Consider the following 20,763-nt stretch of genomic DNA (forward strand, 5'->3'; position numbering starts at 1 on the left):
CTTTGCGACCCCATGAATCACAGCACACCAGGCGTCCCTGTCCATCACCAACTCCCGGAGTTCAGTTATACATGTATATAATAGTTTGCATTTGTTTATCCCAAACTCCCAGGGCATTCCTCCCCAGCCCTCCTCCTTTCCGGCAAACATGAATCTGTTCTCTATGTCCTGTGAGTCTGCCTCTGTTTATAGATAAGTTCGTTTGTGTCATATTTATTTTTATTTTATATTGGAGTATAGTTGATTACAATGTTGTGTTTGTTTCAAGTGTACAGCAAAGTGACTGAGTTATATATATAGATATATATATATGTAAAAATCACTCAGTAATATCTGACTCTTTGTGACCCCATGGACTGTACAGTCCATGGAATTCTCCAGGCCAGAATACCGGAGTGGGTAGCCTTTCCCTTCTCCAGGGATCTTCCTAGCCCAGGGATTGAACCTAGTTCTCCTGCATTGTAGGCAGATTCTTTACCAGCTGAGGCACCAGTGAAGCCCAACAATATTGGAGTGGTTAACCTATTCCTTCTCTAGTGGATCTTCCTGATCCAGAAATCATACTGGGGTCTCCTGCATTGCAGGTGGATTCTTTACCAGCTATACATGTATTTATTCTTTTTTCAAATTCTTTTCCCATTTAGGTTATTACAGAATATTTAGTAGAGTTCCCTGTGCTATACAGTGGGTCCTTGTCACTTGTCTATTTTAAATATAGTAGTGTGTCACAACAATGTTTGTTGCAGCGCTGTTTACAACCAATACATGTAAGCAACCTAAATGTTCACAAGTAGAAGAATGGATAAATAAGATGTGGTGTATATATATATGTACAATGGAATATTACTCAGCCATTAAAAATAATGAAATAATGCTATTTGCAGCAACATGGATAGACTTAGAGATTATCATACTAAGTGAAGTAAGTCAGAGAAAGACAAATATCATATGATACCACTTTTATGCAGAATCTAAACAAAATAATACAAGTGAACTTGTATTTACAAAACAGAAAGAGGCTGACAGGCTTAGAAACCAAACATATGGTTTCCAGAGGGGGAATGAGCTGCAGTGAGGGATAAATTGGGAGTTTGGGATTGAGAGAGCAATATTTCTTATAATATTTAACCCACAGGAATAGGAATATTTTCTTCACATGTACACAGTTCTGTGTTTTTTGCCCAGAGGGAAAGGTGGAATCATGGAATATTTACGTGAAAATATCTTATAGATTATCCTGAAATATTCAAACTCTCATTATAATCTCCCACTAGGTAAAACCATTATCTTCCAGATTTACTACTTTGTAGATGGAGTCATATTAACACTAATAATCCAGATTTTATTGACACTTGTCATGAACAGAGGTTCGTGACATTATATAGGAGACAGGGACCAAGACCATCCCCATGGAAAAGAAATGCAAAAAAGCAAAATGGCTGTCTGAGGAGGCCTTACAAATAGCTGTGAAAAGAAGTGAAAAGCAAAGGAGAAAAGGAAAGATATAAGCATCTGAATGCAGAGTTCCAAAGCACAGCAAGGAGAGATAAGAAAGCCTTCCTCAGTGATCAGTGCAAAGAAATAGAGGGAAAAAGTAGAATGGGAAAGACTAGAGATCTCTTCAAGAAAATTAGAGATTCCAAGGGAACATTTCATGTGAAGATGGGCACAATAAAGGACAGAAATGGTATGGACCTAGTAGAAGATATTAAGAAGAGGTGGCAAGAATACACAGAAGAACTATATAAAAAAGATCTTTATGACCCAGATAACCAGGATGGTGTGATCACTCACCTAGAGCCAGACATCCTGGAATGGGAAGTCAAGTGGGACTTAGGAAGCATCACTGTGAACAAAGCTAGTGGAGGTGATGAAATTCCAGTTGCGCTACTTCAAATCCTAAAAGATGATGCTGTGAAAGTGCTACACTCAATATGCCAGCAAATTTGGAAAACTCAGCAGGGGCCACAGGACTGGAAAAGGTCAGTTTTCATTCCAATTCCAAAGAAAGACAATGCCAAAGAATGCTCAAACTACCGCACAATTGCACTAATCTCACGTGCTAGCAAAATAATGTTCAAAATTCTTCAAGATAGGCTTCAATTATACATGACCCGTGAGCTTCCAGATGTTCAAGCTGGATTTAGAAAAGGCAGAGGAACCAGAGGTCAAATTGCCAACATCCGCTGGATCATCGAAAAAGCAAGAGAGTTCCAGAAAAACATCTACTTCTGCTTTATTGACTATGTCAAACCCTTGACTGTGGATCACAACAAATTTGGAAAATTCTGAAAGAAATGGGAATACCAGACCACCTGACCTGCCTCCTGAGAAATCTGTATGCCGGTCAGGAAGCAACAGTTAGAACTGGACATGGAACAACAGACTGGTTCCATTAAGGAAAAGGAGTATGTCAAGGTTGTATATTGTCACCCTGCTTATTTAACTTCTATGCAGAGTACATCATGAGGAATGCTGGGCTGGAAGAAGCACAAGCTGGAATCAAGATTGCTGGGAGAAATATCAATAACCTCAGATATGCAGATGACACCACCCTTATGGCAGAAAGTGAAGAAGAACTAAAGAGCCTCTTGATGAAAGTGAAAGAGGAGGGTGAAAAAGTTGGCTTAAAACTCAACATTCAGAAAACTAAGATCATTGCATCTGGTCCCATCACTTCATGGGAAATAGATGGGGAAACAGTGGAAATAGTGAGAGACTATTTTGGGGGGCTTCCAAATCACTGTAAATGGTGACTGCAGCCATGAAATTAAAAAACACTTGCTCCTTGAAAGAAAAGTTACCACCAACCTAGACAGCACATTAAAAAGCAGAGACATCACTTTGCCAAAATTGTTCTGTCTAGTTAAAGCTTTGGTTTTTCTGGTAGTCTTGTATGGATGTGAGAGTTGGACTATAAAGAAAGCTAAGCGCTGAAGAATTGGTGCTTTTGAACTGTGGTGTTGGAGAAGACTCTTGAGAGTCCCTTGAACAGCAAGGAGATCCAACCAGTCCATCCTAAAGGAAATCAGTCCTGAATATTCATTGGAAGGACTGATGCTGAAGCTTAAACTCCAATACTTGGCCACCTGATTTGAAGAACTGACTCTTTTGAAAAGACCCTGATACTGGGAAAGAATGAAGGGAGGGGAAGGGGACAACAGAGAATGAGATGGCTGGATGGCATCACTGACTCAACGGATATGAGTTTGAGTAAGCTCCAGGAACTGGTGATGGACAGGGAGGCCTGGCGTGCTGCAGTCCATGAGGTCACAAAGAGTTGGACACGACTGTGCGACTGAACTGAACTGTCCTCATTTCTCACCTAGGACCCTAATCTCATGAAAATGTCCCCCGAAATTTTCTGGGACTTCAGATAATGTTTCACTTGTAGTATAAGTAAAACCAGTTACCTGTCTAGTCACCTCCTTTTTTCTTTCCTCTTCTCAGCTCTAACCATCATGGGCTAGATGTTGTTGAGTTTCCTGGTGATGCTGCCTTCCCCAGGATGCTGCCACAGATGTCCTGGAAATGCCAAAGCAGTGCTGTGGTGTGTGCAGAAGCAAAGACTGCACTTCCCTGGTGGTTGAGAATCTGCCTTCCAATGCAGGGGACATGGGTTCGATCCCAGGTCAGGGAACTAAGATCCCACATGCTGCAGGGTGACTAAGCCCTGAGCACCACAATGAAGATCCCCAGTGTCTCAACTCAGACCTATTTATGTTGATGTATGACAGAAACCAAACCAATATTATAAAGCAATCATCAGTCAATTAAAAATAAAACTTTAAAATAATATAAATAATTTTTTTTAAGCAAAAGCACAGAATGTCCCCTTCTCCTCTCCTATTGGAGGTTCCCCAGCACACCATTTGTGTCCCATGTCTTGGTACACTTTCTACTCAAAATGTGGTCCATGGACCAGCATCATTGGGCAGAATTGTTAGAAATGCAGACTCTCAGGCCTTGTGTATCAGAATCTGCCTTTTAAGAAGATTCTCAGGTGATTCATACATAAGTGATGGTCTGAGGAACACCTGTTCAAGACACGCTCTGAGGCTACAATAAGAATTCATTTGGGACAAGGGCAGTGTTGGGTCAGAAAACAAAAGTAGCAAATAATTGGCCCTTTTATAATGATTTCTTCTCTTTGAAGACCTTGTCTTTATGACTGGCAAAAACGTAGGCTACATGGCCCCTTATCTTAGGATGTACTCTCCCTCAGGAGCCCCTCGCTTTCACCGCCTCAACGAGAGAGACTTTGATGACCTGTCACTTCTATTTTAGTGCAACCAGACATGGCTTAGGCTCAAACTAAGAATCTACCACACTATGGGAGATCTTATGCCACTACACATGTAAAATAATTTTTTGTAACAAATATTGATTCAGCACCTATTATTTCCTAATGGAGAAAGAGCCAAAAGGTTCCCACATGGAAGAGTCTTACTGTAGCTTGGAGAAACCACCCTTGTATCATGACCCTACAGCCTGTCTGTGCCCTTTCTCCAGGTGAAACACCCTCTTCCAGTTCTATTTCTCTACATTCTTACCCATGCTCCGAGGCCAATTTCAAATGCCAGTTTATCAATGTAATCTGCTGTAATTCCCTCCTATAAATATGCCTTTAACAATTCAGAAGCTTGTGTGTGTTCAGTCGTGTCTGACTCTGCAACCCTGTGGACTGTAGCGCACCAGGTTCTCTGTCCATGGAATTTTCCAGGCAAGAATGCTGGAATAGGTTGTCATTTCCTCCGCTAGGGGATCTTCCTGACCTAGGGATCGAACCCACTTCTCTTGGATCTCCTGAGTTGGCAAGCAGATTCTTTACCACTTGAGCCACCTGGGAAGCTCTGACAAGTCAGAACTCCCATCATATCCTGCTTTAAGATTGTGTATGTTGAGGCCTTGTGAGAAGGGAATATGTCCCTTATAGGCAAAAAGTGTATTTTAGTCAGTTTCCTTAGATTCTCCATAGGACCTAGCATGACATGCCGTAAGTACTTTTTGAAAAAAAGGAAACAATTAAAGGTAATGAGTCTATTCTGTTAATGCTTCCCCATTCAGGAAGTGTTTAAATCAGCCTTCTCAAATCATAGTCAGAGAACATGAGGGCAAATACAAAACACTGGCTGGGATAGTTAGGAGGATTCACTTTTTTCCCACCTTTTTCTCTATTGGATTGGTTCTTTCATGAAAAACAACGTCCTCATTGGTAGGTTAGTAGCTGTTAATCTCAGCTGAATTGCATTTCATCTTATTTTCAGCTGAATAGAAGTGGCCTGGCTGTATATACATATATTTAAGCCTGTTAGTATTTAAGAAGTTTCTTACCTTGGCGGGTAGTACTTTTTATGCCTGGTTTTTCCTAAAGCTGAGATGGCATCCCAGGCAAAGGGCCTTCTTTCTGAAGAATGTAAGGATGCTCTTAATCAAGTAGCATCTTATGAGCTGCATGTCAGTGATGCTTATTTATCTATGGTTAGTATGTGTACTGGAGTCACTGTCAGGGAGGTTTCATATCTGGTTTGGATATTATACCTTACAAAGCCTTACTCATTTTTGTTGCGGCCAGGTTTGTTGTTTGATACTAGAGGGAACAACAATTTAGTGGCTGGGATTTTGCTGCTCTGAGGCCCAATGATTTAGAGCTGTGATTGCAAACTGTGGGTGAATAGTTAGGAGAATAATTCTTCTCCAGAGTATTCCCAAAACTTACACGGGCATCAGACACTGTTATAAATAATTTTTCACCTATTTTCTAGTTTGAGCTGGTGTTGATATGGTAGGGTTAATGAAATAGTTTGACTTTTGTAGAGTTCAATGGTTTTAAACATTTTCTTAAGTTTATTTACTCATTGGCCACACTGGGTCTTCACTGCTGCTGTGTGCTTTCTCTAGTTATGGTGAGCGGGGACTACTCTAGTTGCGGCGCATAGGTTTCTCATTATGGGACTTCTCTTATTGCAGAGCACAGGCTCTAGGGCACGTGGGCTTAGTCCCCCTGCAGTATGTGGGATCTTCCTGGGCTAGGGATCAAACCGGTTTCCTTTGCATTGGTGGGTGGATTCTTAACCACTGAACCACCAGAGAAGTCCCAAGATTGACTTTTGAATGTCACTTACTTTATGCTGGACTTCTGGCAGTTGTCAACATAAATAGTGGTTATAGTGCTAGCATATAGGGTTCATAAACCTGACCTTTAAAGAAGCCTAATGGCCAAATGCTAGGCAGCAGCGTGTTAAAACTTGGGTCACTTCTCTTTGAGGTAGCCTGGATTTCAAAGGCAGTTGGGGCCTTCTGGAAGTCAAAGAGCAAACTGAGAAGCCTGGACTGAACAAAGATGGCCTCTTTTGGACAGCCATAGAGATAACAAAGTGAGCTTGTGTGAGATTCCGGTGCTAAACATCGACTCCTCTCACCTGCAGTCTCTCCCCGTTCTTATCTCTGCTCCAGGCCTGTTATTACATTGAAGATTCAGAAGCGCCTACTTTTCATACATTCTTCCAAGACCAAGCTGATGTGAAGAGGGAGCATGCAAAGCAGTTCATAAAATATCTAAGAAAATATAAGTGTAAAATCTGCCTTCCGGTGATTAAGGTGATGATGTAGCTTTGTTATGATGATCTCTATAGGGCCTTTGCTGGGTCTAGAAAACTAAGTTATTAGTTGTTATCTGACTTGTTCCATTACTCATGTTCCTACATGGGATTATAGCAGCTGACTGACGGTAAGCATGTATCTTGTTTGTAACCTCTTCGTATCATTTTGAGTAAATTTCAGTCACTAAATCTTAGCTTTTCTTTTCTGAAAGAGCAATACAAAGTGTTACCTCTGGACCAGCAGCACCAGCATCACCTGGGACCTTATTAGAAATGCAAATTCGTGGGCCCAACTCTAAGAAACTGAGTCACCCTCTCTAAGAGTGGGGCCCAAGGAGCTAAATAGCTTAACAAGCTCTCCAGATGATTCTAATCCTCTATATAGTTTGAGAAGATCTACTGTTCTCTTCTAGAGTGTTTTGTATCTTACGTTAGCTCTTTAATTCAGATACACCCTCAGGTATTTAATACAGCTGCCTCTTCAATGTATTTAATAAAACAAACTTTTTTCCACTGGAACAGACTCTACATTTGTAGAGTTGTACATTCTAATTGCTACATGCTGCTGCCACCGTTTAGTTGCCTCAGTTGTGTCAACTCTGTGCGAACCTATGGACTGCAGCCTGCGAGGCTCCTCCGTCCATGGGATTCTCTAGGCAAGAGTAAAAGAGTGGGTTGACATGCTCTCCTCCAGGGGATCTTCCCAATCCAGGGATTGAACCTGGGTCTCCTGCACTGCAGGCAGATTCTTTAACGCTGAGCCACCAGGGAAGCCCTATTGCTACATCAGTTCATTTCAGTTCAGTCGCTCCATACTTGTCTCTTATTTCCTCTTTCTTAGGAATAATTACTATTACTTAAACATTACGAATAGGGACACACTCAAATGATAGAGAATAGGTATTTATGTTCTAAAAGGGCTTCCCCCATGGCTCAGACGGTAAAGAATCTGCCTGCAATGTAGGAGATCTGCGTTTGATCCCTGGGTTGGGAAGATCCTCTAGAGGAGGGACTGACAACCCACTCCAGTATTCTCGCCTGGAGAATCCAATGGATACAGGAACTTGGTGGGCTACAGTCCATGGGGTCTCAAAGAGTCGGACACAACTGAGCGACTAACACAAACATTCATATTTATGTTCTAAAACCAGGAAACAGAAAAAGCAGCAATTTTAAATAGATTTACTTCTAATGTTCTTGATATACTCTAAAGAAACAATCTAAACCTTAGTTGACGCTATTACAGTTGGAAATATCCCTCCTTATCTGAAGGGTTCTTTTAACTCCAGGTCTCTGCTTCTGCTGCTAAGTCACTTCAGTCATGGCCGATTCTGTGTGACCCCATAGACGGAAGCCCACCAGGCTCCCCCGTCCCTGGGATTCTCCAGGCAAGAACACTGGAGTGGGTTGTCATTTCCTTCTCCAGTGCGTAAAAGTGAAAAGTGAAAGTGAAGTCGCTCAGTCGTGTCCGACCCTTAGCGACCCCATGGACTGCAGCCTACCAGGCTCCTCCATCCATGGGATTTTCTAGACAAGAGTACTGGAGTGGCTTGCCATTGACTTCTCCAAACTCCAGGTCTCTAAAGACAACTGTCTGGTGATAATTGAACTGAACTACTTTCCAGAGCTAATGGAAGAATGCACATAACTGTGCTAGTGGTAGCCATGCTTTGCAGAACATTAAAGTCACCTGGAGAACTTTTAAAAGCCCTGCTCCTCAGTACCAATTAAGTCAGAATGTCTGCAGCTGAAAGCCAGACACCAGTATTTAAGGGGCTCCACTGATTCCATCATGCCACAAAGCATGGAAACTACTGGCCTCTGCAAACCTTTAAATCTACCCAGGAAGTAGGGTGTAACTAAGCTGTGCCTCAGCTAGGAGAGTGACTCCCTGTTTCTCTCCAACAGAGGCCTGATATAGATAACTGGGGAACTGGTAAACAAGCTATACTGTCTGCTCTGCAGTTGGAGAATGAGTTAAACAAGCTCCTGCAAGACCTGAAGGCCTCAGCTTCTAGGAATAGAGAAACAAATGTAAGTAGTAAATGAGTCATTTCACTTCTAGACGATGGCTAGCTTCCAGGAAATGAACCCAAGGCAATGGATCATCTAATGTGTCTATTTCCTCTGAAGGAAGTATATGAACTTATTTCTTAGAGTAGTTGGGAGGTGGGAGGAGCAGGGGCCCTGGTAAGGAGGAATGGACCTCAATACAAGATGGAGAAGACTTTTCAGGAATAATCTGCACTCTGGATATTTAAATAAACCCATCTTGAGAACCGCTATCCTAGACTACCCCTACAAAAGTGAATGTCAACGGAAGTGTTCTTTGGTTAATGGTGAACACTTTATTGCAGTGATAATATTTCTCACCAAACTTCTTAGTTTCTCTGGAAGTTGAAGAAAATGATCTAGTAGAAAATCGATCAACTTGCTGCATATTGGACTCACTGTAGAGCCCTGAAAGCTATCAAATGCCTGAGTCTTACACCAGAACCCTAAAATTTCAGTGCTTGGGAATGAGGTCTGGGACCCTACTTGACACTTACCTATGATTCAAACAGGGTGAAAAACCATTACAGTTGTAGCTTATTAAATTAACCTGTGCTTTTGATGAGATGCCTTAATACTCATACTCATTGACAGTGGATGTTTGGTGGGAGAGGGGTTCAGGATTGCGGGGTGAGACACACATATACCTGTGGCCAATTCATGTTAATGTATGGCAAAAACCATCACAATACTGCAAAGTAATTGTCCTCCAATTAAAATAATTTTAAGAAAAGATAACGTTGTAAACCAACTATACTCTAATAAATAACTTTTTTTTAAAAAGTAGATCTTTGTATTCATCTGGAGGTCTTGAATGTCAGAGATCGATGCCTTTGAACTTCATTATTCATGTAAATCATCTAGTCCCTTCTTAAAACACAGATTTTGATTTAGTAGGAGTAGAAGAGATTTGAGATTCTGCATTTCTGACAAGCTCCTAGAACTGCTGGTCCATGAACTATAATTTGGGTAGCAGATCAGATTGCCTCCTGCTGCAGACAGGTTCTTAATCAGTTTTTTCTTGTTTTTATTTCTGTAGCTCTTACGCTTCATGAAAAAGTTCCTGGATGAACAAACCAGGAACATAAGCTATCTGGAATACCAACTTAACTATCAGAAGGAGTTTGAAATGTCAACCCAGAGTGAAGGACAGCCTGAAAATGCTGCCGGAGCATCTGGAGCAGCAGGTCAAGAGACAGAATCTGCAGGCAACTCTCCAAGTCCTCCTGTCCAAAAGGTCCCAAAGTCAGCTCCTTAAGAATCCTGATCTTCATTTGACAGAGGTGTGCTTTTCTTTTCATCTCGGATCCTAATCCTCATTGTACATGCAAATAAATGTGTTTTGCATTATGATTATGTGTAGAGAGATTGCTATTCAGTTCAGTTTAGTCGCTCAGTCATGTCCGACTCTTTGTGACCCCATGAATCACAGCACGCCAGGCCTCCGTGTCCATCACCAACTCCCGGAGTTCACTCAAACTCATGTCCATCGAGTCAGTGATGCCATCCAGTCATCTCATTCTCTGTCGTCCCCGTCTCCTCCCACCCCCAATCCCTCCTAGCATCAGACTCTTTTCCAGTGAGTCAACTCGTCGCATGAGGTGGCCAAAGTATTGGAGTTTCAGCTTCAGCATCAGTCCTTCCAATGAACACCCAGGGTTGATCTCCTCTAGAATGGACTGGTTGGATCTCCTTGCAGTCCAAGGGACTCTCAAGAGTCTTCTCCAGCACCACAGTTCAAAAGCATCAATTCTTCGGCGATCAGCTTTCTTCACAGTCCAACTCTCACGTCCATACATGACCACGGGAAAAACCATAGCCTTGACTAGACGGACCTTGGTTGGCAAAGTAATGTCTCTGCTTTTTAATATGCTATCTAGGCTGGTCATAACTTTCCTTCCAAGGAGTAAGCGTCTTTTAATTTCATGGCTGCAATCAGCATCTGCAGTGATTTTGGAGCCCCAAAAAACAAAGTCTGACACTGTTTCCACTGTTTCCCCATCTATTTCCCATAAAGTGATGGGACCAGATGCCATGATCTTTGTTTTCTGAATGTTGAGCTTCAAGCCAACCTATTCACTCTCCTCTTTCACTTTCATCAAGAGGCTTTTGAGTTCCTCTTCACTTTCTGCCATAAGGGTGGTGTCATCTGCATATATGAGGTTATTGATATTTCTCCCAGCAATCTTGATTCCAGCTTGTGCTTCTTCCAGCCCAGCGTTCCTCATGATGTACTCTGCATATAAGTTAAATAAGCAGGGTGACAATATACTACCTTGACGTACTCCTTTTCCTATTTGGAACCAGTCTGTTGTTCCATGTCCAGTTCTAACTGTTGCTTCCTGACCTGCATACAGGTTTCTCAAGAGGCAGGTCAGGTGGTCTGGGCTTCCCATCTCTTTCAGAATGTTCCACAGTCTATTGTGATCCACACAGTCAAAGGCTTTGGCATAGTCAATGAAGCAGAAATAGATGTTTTTCTGGAACTCTCTTGCTTTTTCCATGATCCAGCAGATGTTGGCAATTTGATCTCTGGTTCCTCTGCCTTTTCTGAAACCTGTTTTAACATCTGGAAGTTCACGGTTCACATGTTGCTTGAACATCTGGAAGTTCATGGTTCACATATTGCTGAAGCCTGGCTTGGAGAATTTTGAGCATGACTTTACTAGCATTTGAGATGAGTGCAATTGTGCGGTAGTTTGAGCAGAGATTGCTATTGGAGCACAATAAAGGCTAGGTTCATAAATGGGAGTTTGAAAGCTTCCTGAGGTACCGTGGATGTATTAGACTTAAAAAAAAAAAATTCCCTCAACACCCAGATGTAGAGTCAGGTTCTAGTAAATTCAGTTAGTCCAAGTGGATACAGATGAAATTAAGTAACGAAACCTAATGTCTTGCTAATTCTCCTCCCCACAATGTAATATATTGCTGCTGCTGCTGCTAAGTCACTTCAGTAGTGTCCGACTCTGCAACCCTATGGACAGCAGCCCACCAGGCTCCTCTGTCCACAGGATTCTCTAGGCAAGAATACTGGAGTGGGTTGCCATTTCTTTCTCCACTTAATATATTAAGTTTGCAAAATAGTAGGGTTTTCTAATAAATGCTAAACTTAAACAAGAGTTCTTGGTCTAGAAAAGATGACTTCACTTGAAAGATATACAGTGAATAGGCAGCTGCAACCCAGGTGCCCTTCCAGTGCTGGAGGCAGGCATAGAGAATGGGTACACAGGTAACTAAGACAGACGGACAAGTGTTAGGATGGCCCTACCCCCTCCACTGTGGGTTAGCCAGAAGCTACTGGGGTGAATTGTTTTCAGGAGCAAAGAATGAGCATGGAATCTCAGATCACACCCAAGGGCCTCAGGTGGCTAGTAGCACCTAGGTAAAGGAAAGGTCTATAACCTTGGTGCCCAAACTCTGGGATCTAATGTCTGATGATCTGAGGTGGAGTTGATGTAATAATAATAGAAATAAAGTGTGCAATAAATGTACTTGAGTCATCTTGAAACCATCCCCAGCCCCTGCTTGGTAGAAAAATATCTTCCTTGAAACTGGTCACTGGTGCCAGAAGATTGGAGACCACTGCTCTATAGGACTGTGTCCTGACTTGAAAACTAACTCAATGGTTTTGAATGAGTTTTTATTTGCCTTACTAATTGATGTAATTTAATCATCTGTAAAGTGGGATTACTATTACTTAGTTCATAAAGTTAATAAAAGGATTGTGCTGTGTTGTGCTTAGTTGGTTAGTCATGTCCAAATAAAAGGATTAAGAATTATAGAAAGTATCTAAAAACAGTGCCTGCTCAAATTATGTATTCTGTTATTTGTACAATAAATAGTGCCACTGCTTAAACATGTGAAAAGCCAGTACATAACAGAAGCACTGACAGTAAGAAAACAAATCACCGAAATTAAGCCAGAATCTTAAAACATTTAATCTTAGAATAATCTTGTTTGAAACAAGGATAAGTGATCATGAGAAAGAACCAACTATATATCTTGGAAAAACTGAAGTTAACAAATGGGCTGAATATTCAAATAAACACAGCTAATCAAACAAGTGATCTGGAAGTAAGCTAAGAAGTTCTCTGGCAAAAGAATAAAGAAATGGTCTTTAAAAGTTAAAACGGAGTTGCAACAAAAGATCTAATTAGAGTTCCAAGAGGAAAGAAATCAAGAGATCTATTATAGTGTAATTTTAAAGCATCAAGGATGAAAAAGTTTGCTGTTAAGTCATCATTTAAGGAAAACTGATGTATTAATTGATGCTTTTGAACTATAGTTTTGGAGAAGACTCTTGAGATTCCCTTGGACTGCAAGGAGATCCAACCAGTCCATTCTAAAGGAGATCAATCCTGGGTGTTCACTGGAAGGACTGATGCTGAAGCTGAAACTCCAATACTTTGGCCACCTCATGCGAAGTGTTGACTCACTGGAAAAGACTCTGATGCTGGGAAGGATTGGGGGGCGGGAGCAGAAGGGGACGACAGAGAATGAGATGGCTGGATGGCATCACTGACTCGATGGACATGAGTTTGAGTGAACTCCGGGAGTTGGTGATGGACAGGGAGGCCTGGCGTGCTGTGATTCATGGGGTCGCAAAGAGTCAGACACAACTGAGCGACGGAACTGAACTGATGTATTAATAACAGCTTTTTCAATATTAGAAGCAGAAATAAGAAAAACATCTTCCAAACTCTGGAGGGGGGAATTAATAGACCTAGGATAGAACAGACCAATACAGGTATACACTAAACTTATGAGAAGATTTTAATCCAAAGACCTTTACTGTGAACAATATCACTGTTTAAATAGCAAAATGCAAGGGCATGGGCTTCTACGGGGTATTCAAAGTAACCTCAGTTCAGTTCAGTTCAGTCACTCAGTCGTGTCCGACTCTCCGCGACCCCATGAATCACAGAATGCCAGGCCTCCCTGTCCATCACCAACTCCCGGAGTACACTCAAACTCATGTCCACAGAGTCGGTGATGCCATCCAGCCATCTCATTCTCCGTCATCCCCTTCTCCTCCCGCCCCCAACCTTTCCCAGCATCAGAGTCTTTTCCAGTGAGTCAACTCTTCGCATGAGGTGGCCAAAGTATTGCAGTTTCAGCTTCAGCATCAGTCCCTCCAATGAACATCCAGGATTGATCTCCTTTAGAATGGACTGGTTGGATCTCCTTGCAGTATAAGGGACTCTCAAGAGTCTTCTCCAACACCACAGTTCAAAAGCATCGATTCTTCGGCAATCAGCCTTCTTCACAGTCCAACTCTCACATCCATACATGACCACGGGAAAAACCATTGCCTTGACTAGACGGACCTTGGTTGGCAAAGTAATGTCTCTGCTTTTTAATATACTATCAAGGTTGGTCATAACTTTCCTTCCAAGGAGCAAGCGTCTTTTAATTTCATGGCTGCAATCACCATCTGCAGTGATTTTGGAGCCCCCAAAAAATAAAGTCTGACACTGTTTCCACTGTTTTTCCATCTATTTCCCATGAAGTGATGGGACCAGATGCCATGATCTTTGTTTTCTGAATGTTGAGCTTCAAGCCAACTTTTTCACTCTCCTCTTTCACTTTCATCAAGAGGCTTTTGAGTTCCTCTTCACTTTCTGCCATAAGGGTAGTGTCATGATGTTAATATAAGTGTGCTATGCTTGAGCAATTCTAAGGGGAAAGGGTATGCCCCCAGGAAATAGTCAACCACATCGTGGATTTTTCCTACCTTTTCTACAAGCCACACTTCTTGAAAATCATTGCCATGGCAAGCTTGTCACCACTGGAGAAATAGTAGTGTACAAAGCATTCTTGAATAAAGTTCTCACTTTTACAATTATTAATTTATATTAATTTTTTACTTTATTAGTGAAAGACATTCACATTAATTTGAGAATAAGACAAGACCACATTATCCTCAGCACTAATTATTGTGTTCTGAACGTTCTCAAACAGCATTTCTCAACCTCAGTACTATTTTTTTTTATTGATGATATTCCCCATTCTATAGATTACATCCCTGTGACTAATTTTTTAATAATTTTATTTGTATTTATTTTTGGCTGTGCTGGGTCCTCATTGCTCAGTGGGCTTTTCTCTAGTTGTGGCGAGTGCGGGGGCTACTCTCTGGTTGTGGTGCACAGGCATCGCACTGTGGTGCTTTCTCTTGTGGAACACAGGCTCTAAGGCATATGGGCTTCAGTAGTTGCAGCACATGGACTCAGTAGTTTCGAGTGCCAGGCTCCAGAGCACAGGATCAATAGTGTGGTACAAGGGCTTAGTTGCTCCATGGCATGTGGGATCCTCCTGGAAAAGGGATTGAACCCATGTCTCCTTCATCGGCGGGCAGATTCTTTACCACTGAGCCACCAAAGAAGCCCTCAACCTCAGTACTATTACTATTTTGAGGCTAATGACCCGTTGTTATAGGGAGTAATCCTTCACACTGTAAGGTGTCTAGGAGCATCCCTGGCCTCTAACTACTAGATAGAGCCTTCTCCAGTTGTTACAAAAATGTCATTCTCTTTTGTGGCTAAGCAATATTCTATTGTATATACATACTACATCTTCTTGATCCATTCATCTGTTGATGGATTCATAGGTTGCTTCCATACTTTGGCAATTGTAACTAAGGCTGCTACGAATGTTGGGGTACATGTATCTTTCTGAATTAGTATTTTTGTTCTTTTCAAAATTTACCTAGGAATGAAATTTCTGGGCCATATGGTATTTCTATTTTTAGTTTTTTGGGAAGCCTCCATACTGCTTTCCACAGTAGCTGCACCAATTTACATTCCCACCAACACTTTAGGAGGGTTCCCTTTTCTCCACATCCTCACCAACATTTATTTCTGCTCTTTTTTTAAAATGTGACTTTTGATTGTTCTTTTTATATTTATCTATGTTCCACTTCATGGCATGTAGGATCTTAGTTCGCCCACCAAAGATGGAACCTGAGGCCCCTGAATTGGAATCTTAACCAACAGACTGCCAAGGAAGTCTCCTATTTGTGTTCTTTTTGATGATAACCATTCTGACCACTGTGAGGTGATAATCACATTGTGCTTTTCATTTGCATTTCTTTAATGATTAGTGATGTTGAGCATCACTAAATTTCATGTGCCTTTTGACCATCTGCGTTTCCTCTTTGAAAAATATGTATTCAGTTCTTCTGTCCATCTTTTAAATGGATTGTTTGTTTTTTTGATGTTGTATGAGTTATTTATATATGTTGAATATTAACCCCTTATTAGTCATATCATTTGCAAACATTTTCTCCCATTCAGTAGCCTCTCTTTCTGTATTGTTGATGGTGCCCTTTGTTGTGCAAAAGCTTTTAGGTTTAACTAGGTCCCACTTGTTTATCTGTTCTTTTGTTTGCTTTGGGAGAGGGATCCAAAGAAAATATTGCTACAATTTCTGTAAAAGAGTGTTCTGCCTATGTATTCCTCAAGGAGTTTTATAGTATCTACTCTTACATTTAGGTCTTTAATCCATTTTGAGTTAATTTTTGCATATGGTATTAGAGAATACTTTCATTTCATTCTTTTATATGTGTCTGTATAGTTTTCCCAGCACCACTTATTGAAGAGACTGTCTTTTCTCCATTGTATATTCTTGCCCCTTTGTCACAGATTAATTAATCATAAGTACATGGGTTTATTTCTGGGCTTTCTTTCCTGTTCCATTGATTTATGTATCTGTTTTTGTGACAGTTCCATACTACTTTGATTACTGTGGCTCTGTGGTATAGTCTGAAGGCAGGGAGTATAATTCTTCCAGCTCTGTTCTTTCTCTAGATTGCTTTGACTATTTGGGGTCTTTTATGTTTCCATATAAAATTTAAAGTTATAATCTTATGAAAAATTCCATTAGTTCTATTTTCTTGAATCTGCCACCTCTGTGTGACTCCTCATCCAAACGTATTCTACTTCTAACTCCAATCCTCTCATTGCACTAACCCTCTTTGATCACAGAAGTTCTCACTGATAATGGGACCTCATCCTTTTGGGAGTAAATATTTACTATTGATTTCTCACACCTACCACTTTTGCAAATCCTGTTCTCAGAAACACCTGCAGCACTGTTGTGGCTTTCAGAACTAAAGCCTATGACTTCAGATGCTCCAAATATTTATCATCTAGGATACTTAAAGGAATAGAATGAGGAGAAAAAAAATCCAGTAATAATAGAGTGTGTGTCATAAAGCACACACACTAAAATGTTTACTTCCTAAAAGTGAGGAATACTTCTTGAGTGCAAAAATCATATCATTTATCTGCTAATGAGGTTTCAGTAATAGGGCTATGCTAACAGAAGGTCCTTCTGGAAACTTTAAGTAAATAAATGCAAAAAAGCAAGCCCTCATAAAGAATCATGAAGGCAACCTAGGTTGGAGGAAGCCAGTTAATTTTGTGACTACAGAAAATAGAGATACTGCTTTAGAAAAAAAGTATCAAAATCACTTAGCCTAGATGGCTATCCTGGTCATTTCTCACCTACAGGAAATTCTTAAAAATAAATGATTTCAAAATCCTCATCTCAAATAACAATGATCAATACAAAAGAAGAAAGGGTTTGGTGGGGAACTGATATGTAGTTGCTATTAGAGAAAAAGGAAGGGAAATAAACCATAGTTTATTAACATATGAGAACTACTTTGATATGGAATAGTTGAAAACTGTGAACAAACATTTTATTTTATTTATTTTTTACTTGGATCTTGTTTGTTTATTCATCAGCCACTCAATATGAATTGACTGGGAGTTTAACCCGTTTACATGTAATTAAGTTACATGTAAATTACTGATGGGGAAGGGCTATCTATTGCCATTATACATTGTTTCTGTATGACTTTAGTGACTTTCCTCTCTTACTGCCTTCCATTGTGTTTTTTCTTTCTTTTAAGATAAATTTATTTATTTTAATTTGAGGCTAATTACTTTACAATATTGTATTGGTTTTGCCATACATTGACATGAATCCACCATGGGTGTACATGTGTTCCCATCCTGAACCCCTCTCCCTCTTCCCTCCCTATCGGATCCCTCTGGGTCATCCCAGTGCATCAGTCCTGAGCACCCTGTAGCATGCATTGAACCTGGACTGGTGATTCGTTTCACATATGATAATACACATGTTTCAATGCCATTCTCCCAAATCATCCCACCCTCACCCTCTCCCACAGAGTCCAAAAGACTGTTCTATAAATCTGTGTCTCCTTTGCTGTCTCGCATACAGGGTTATTGTTGTCATCTTCCTAAATTCCACATATATGTGTTAGTATAATGCATTGGTGTTTTCCTTTCTGGCTTACTTCACTCTGTATGATAGGCTCCAGTTTCATCTACCTCATTAGAACTGATTCAAATGTATTCTCTTTAATGACTGAGTAATACTCCATTGTGTATATGTACCACAGCTTTCTTATCCATTTGTCTGCTGACGGACATCTAGGTTGCTTCCATGTTCTGGCCATTATAAACAGTGCTGTGATTAACATTGAGGTACCCATGTCTCTTTGAATTCTGGTTTCCTCGGTGTGTATGCCCAGCAGTGGGATTGCTGTGTCATATGGCAGTTTTATTTCCCGTTTTTGAAGGAATCTCCACACTGTTCTCCATAGTGACTGTGCTAGTTTGCATTCCCACCAACAGTGTAAGAGGGTTCCCTTCTCTCCACACCCTCTCCAGCGTTTATTGCTTGTAGACTTTTGGATAGCAGCCATTCTGACTGACGTGAAATGGTACCTCATTGTGGTTTTGATTTGCATTTCTCTGCTTATGAGTGATGTTGAGCATCTTTTCATGTGTTTGTTAGCCATCTGTATGTCTTCTTTGGAGAAATGTCTGTTTAGTTCTTTGGCCCATTTTTTGATTGGGTCGTTTATTTTTCTGGAATTGAGCTGCAGGAGCTGCTTGTATATTTGGAGATTAATTATTTGTCAGTTGTTTCATTTGCTATTATTTTCTCCCATTCTGAAGAATGTCTTTTCACTTTGCTTATAGTTACCTTTGTTGTGCAAAAGATTTTAATTTTAATTAGGTCCGATGTGTTTATTTTTGCTTTTATTTCCAATATTCTGGGAGGTGGGTCATGGAGGATCCTGCTGTGATTTATGTCAGAGAGTGTTTTGCCTATGTTCTCCTCTAGGAGTTTTATAGTTTCTGGTCTTATGTTTAGATCTTTAATCCATTTGAGTTTATTTCTGTGTATGGTGTTAGGAAGTGTTCTAGTTTCATTCTTTTACAAGTGGTTGACCAGTTTTTCCAGCACCACTTGTTAAAGAGATTGTCTTTTCTCTATTGTATATTCTTGCCTCCTTTGTCAAAGATAAGGTGTCCATAGGTGCATGGATTTATCTCTGGGCTTTCTATTTTGTTCCATTGATCTATATTTCTGTCTTTGTGTCAGTACCCTACTGTCTTGATGACCGTGGCTTTGTAGTAGAGCCTGAAGTCCGGCATGTTGATTCCTCCAGTTCCATTCTTCTTTCTGAAGATTGCTTTGGCTATTCGAAGTTTTTTGTATTTCCATACAAATTGTGAAGTTATTTGTTCTAGCTCGGTGAGAATTACTGTTGGCAGCTTGATAGGGATTGCATTGAATCTATAGACTGCTTTGGGTAGTATACTCATTTTCACTATACTGATTCTTCCTATCCATGAAAAAGGTACATTTCTCCATCTATTAGTGTCCTCTCTGATTTCTTTCACCAGTGTTTTATAGTTTTCTATATATAGGTCTTTTGTTTCTTTAGGTAGATATATTCCTAAGTATTTTATTTTTTTCATTGCAATGGTGAATGGAATTGTTTCCTTAATTTCTCTTTCTATTTTCTCATTATTAGTGTTTAGGAATGCAAGGGATTTCTGTGTGCTAATTTTATATCCTGCAACTTTACTATATTCATTGATTAGCTCTAGTAATTTTCTGGTGGAGTCTTTAAGGTTTTCTGTGTAGAGGATCATGTCATCTGCAAACAGTGAGAGTTTTACTTCCTCTTTTCCAATTTGGATTCCCTTTATTTCTTTTTCTGCTCTGATTGCTGTGACCAAAACTTTCAAAACTATGTTGAATAGTAGTAGTGAGAGTGGGCACCCTTGTCTTCTTCCTGACTTTAGGGGAAACACTTTCAATTTTTCACCATTGAGGATAATATTTGCTGTGGATTTGTCATATACAGCTTTTATTTTGTTGAGATATGTGCCTTCTATTCCCACCTTCTGGAGGGTTTTATCATAAATGGATGTTGAATTTTGTCAAAGACTTTTTCTGCATGTATTTAGATAATCATATGGTTTTTATTTTTCAATTTGTTAATGTGGTGTATTACATTGATTGATTTCCGCATATTGAAGAATCCTTGCATTCCTAGGATAAAGCTCACTTGGTCATGATCTTTTTAATGTGTTTTTGGAAGGTGAAATTCATTGTTTTGGGGTGAAATATCCTATAGATATCAATTAGGTCTAACTGGTCTATTGTATCATTTAACGTTTGTGTTTCCTTGTTAATTTCCTGTTTAGTTGATCTATCCATAGGTGTGAGTGGGGTATTAAAGTCTCCCACTATTATTATGCTATTGTTAATTTCCCCTTTCATACTTGCTAGCATTTGTCTTACATATTGCGGTGCTCCTATGTTGGGTGCATATATATTTATAATTTTTATATCTTCTTGTATTGACCCTTTGATCATTATGTATTGTTTCTCTTCACAGCCTTTGTTTTAAAGTCTATTTTATCTGATATGAGTATTGCTATTCCTGCATTCTTTTGATCTCTATTTTCACAGAATATCTTTTTCCAGCCCTTCACTTTCAGTCTGTATGTGTCCCTTGTTACGAGGTGGGTCTCTTGTAGACAACATATAGAAGGGTCTTGTTTTTGTATCCATTCAGCCAGTCTTTGTCTTTTGGTTGGGGCATTCAACCCATTTACATTTAAGGTAATTATTGATAAGTATGATCCCGTTCCCATTTGCTTTATTGTTTTGGGTTTGAGTTTATACACCCTTTCTCTGTTTCCTGTCTAGAGAAGGTCCTTTAGCATTTGTTGGATAGCTGGTTTGGTGATGCTGAATTCTCTCAGCTTTTGCTTGT

At 40.2% G+C, this 20,763-nt stretch overlaps 1 long non-coding RNA gene across 1 annotated transcript in view; it reads left to right on the forward strand.

Moving 5' to 3' along the window:
• LOC148778734 (uncharacterized) overlaps positions 1-9,899 on the forward strand; it is a 49,012-nt gene extending 39,113 nt beyond the window's left edge. Inside the window, exons 2-4 of the long non-coding RNA XR_016038147.1 lie at positions 6,457-6,600; positions 8,511-8,636; positions 9,694-9,899. This is a non-coding gene — a long non-coding RNA (uncharacterized LOC148778734). The remainder of the gene's footprint in view (positions 1-6,456; positions 6,601-8,510; positions 8,637-9,693) is intronic.
• Positions 9,900-20,763: the final 10,864 nt, after the last annotated feature.

Source organism: Moschus berezovskii, chromosome 1 (genome assembly GCF_049115385.1).
Source record: "Moschus berezovskii isolate FMDL1 chromosome 1, NW_MosBer_1.0, whole genome shotgun sequence".
Taxonomy (NCBI): Eukaryota; Metazoa; Chordata; class Mammalia; order Artiodactyla; family Moschidae; genus Moschus; species Moschus berezovskii.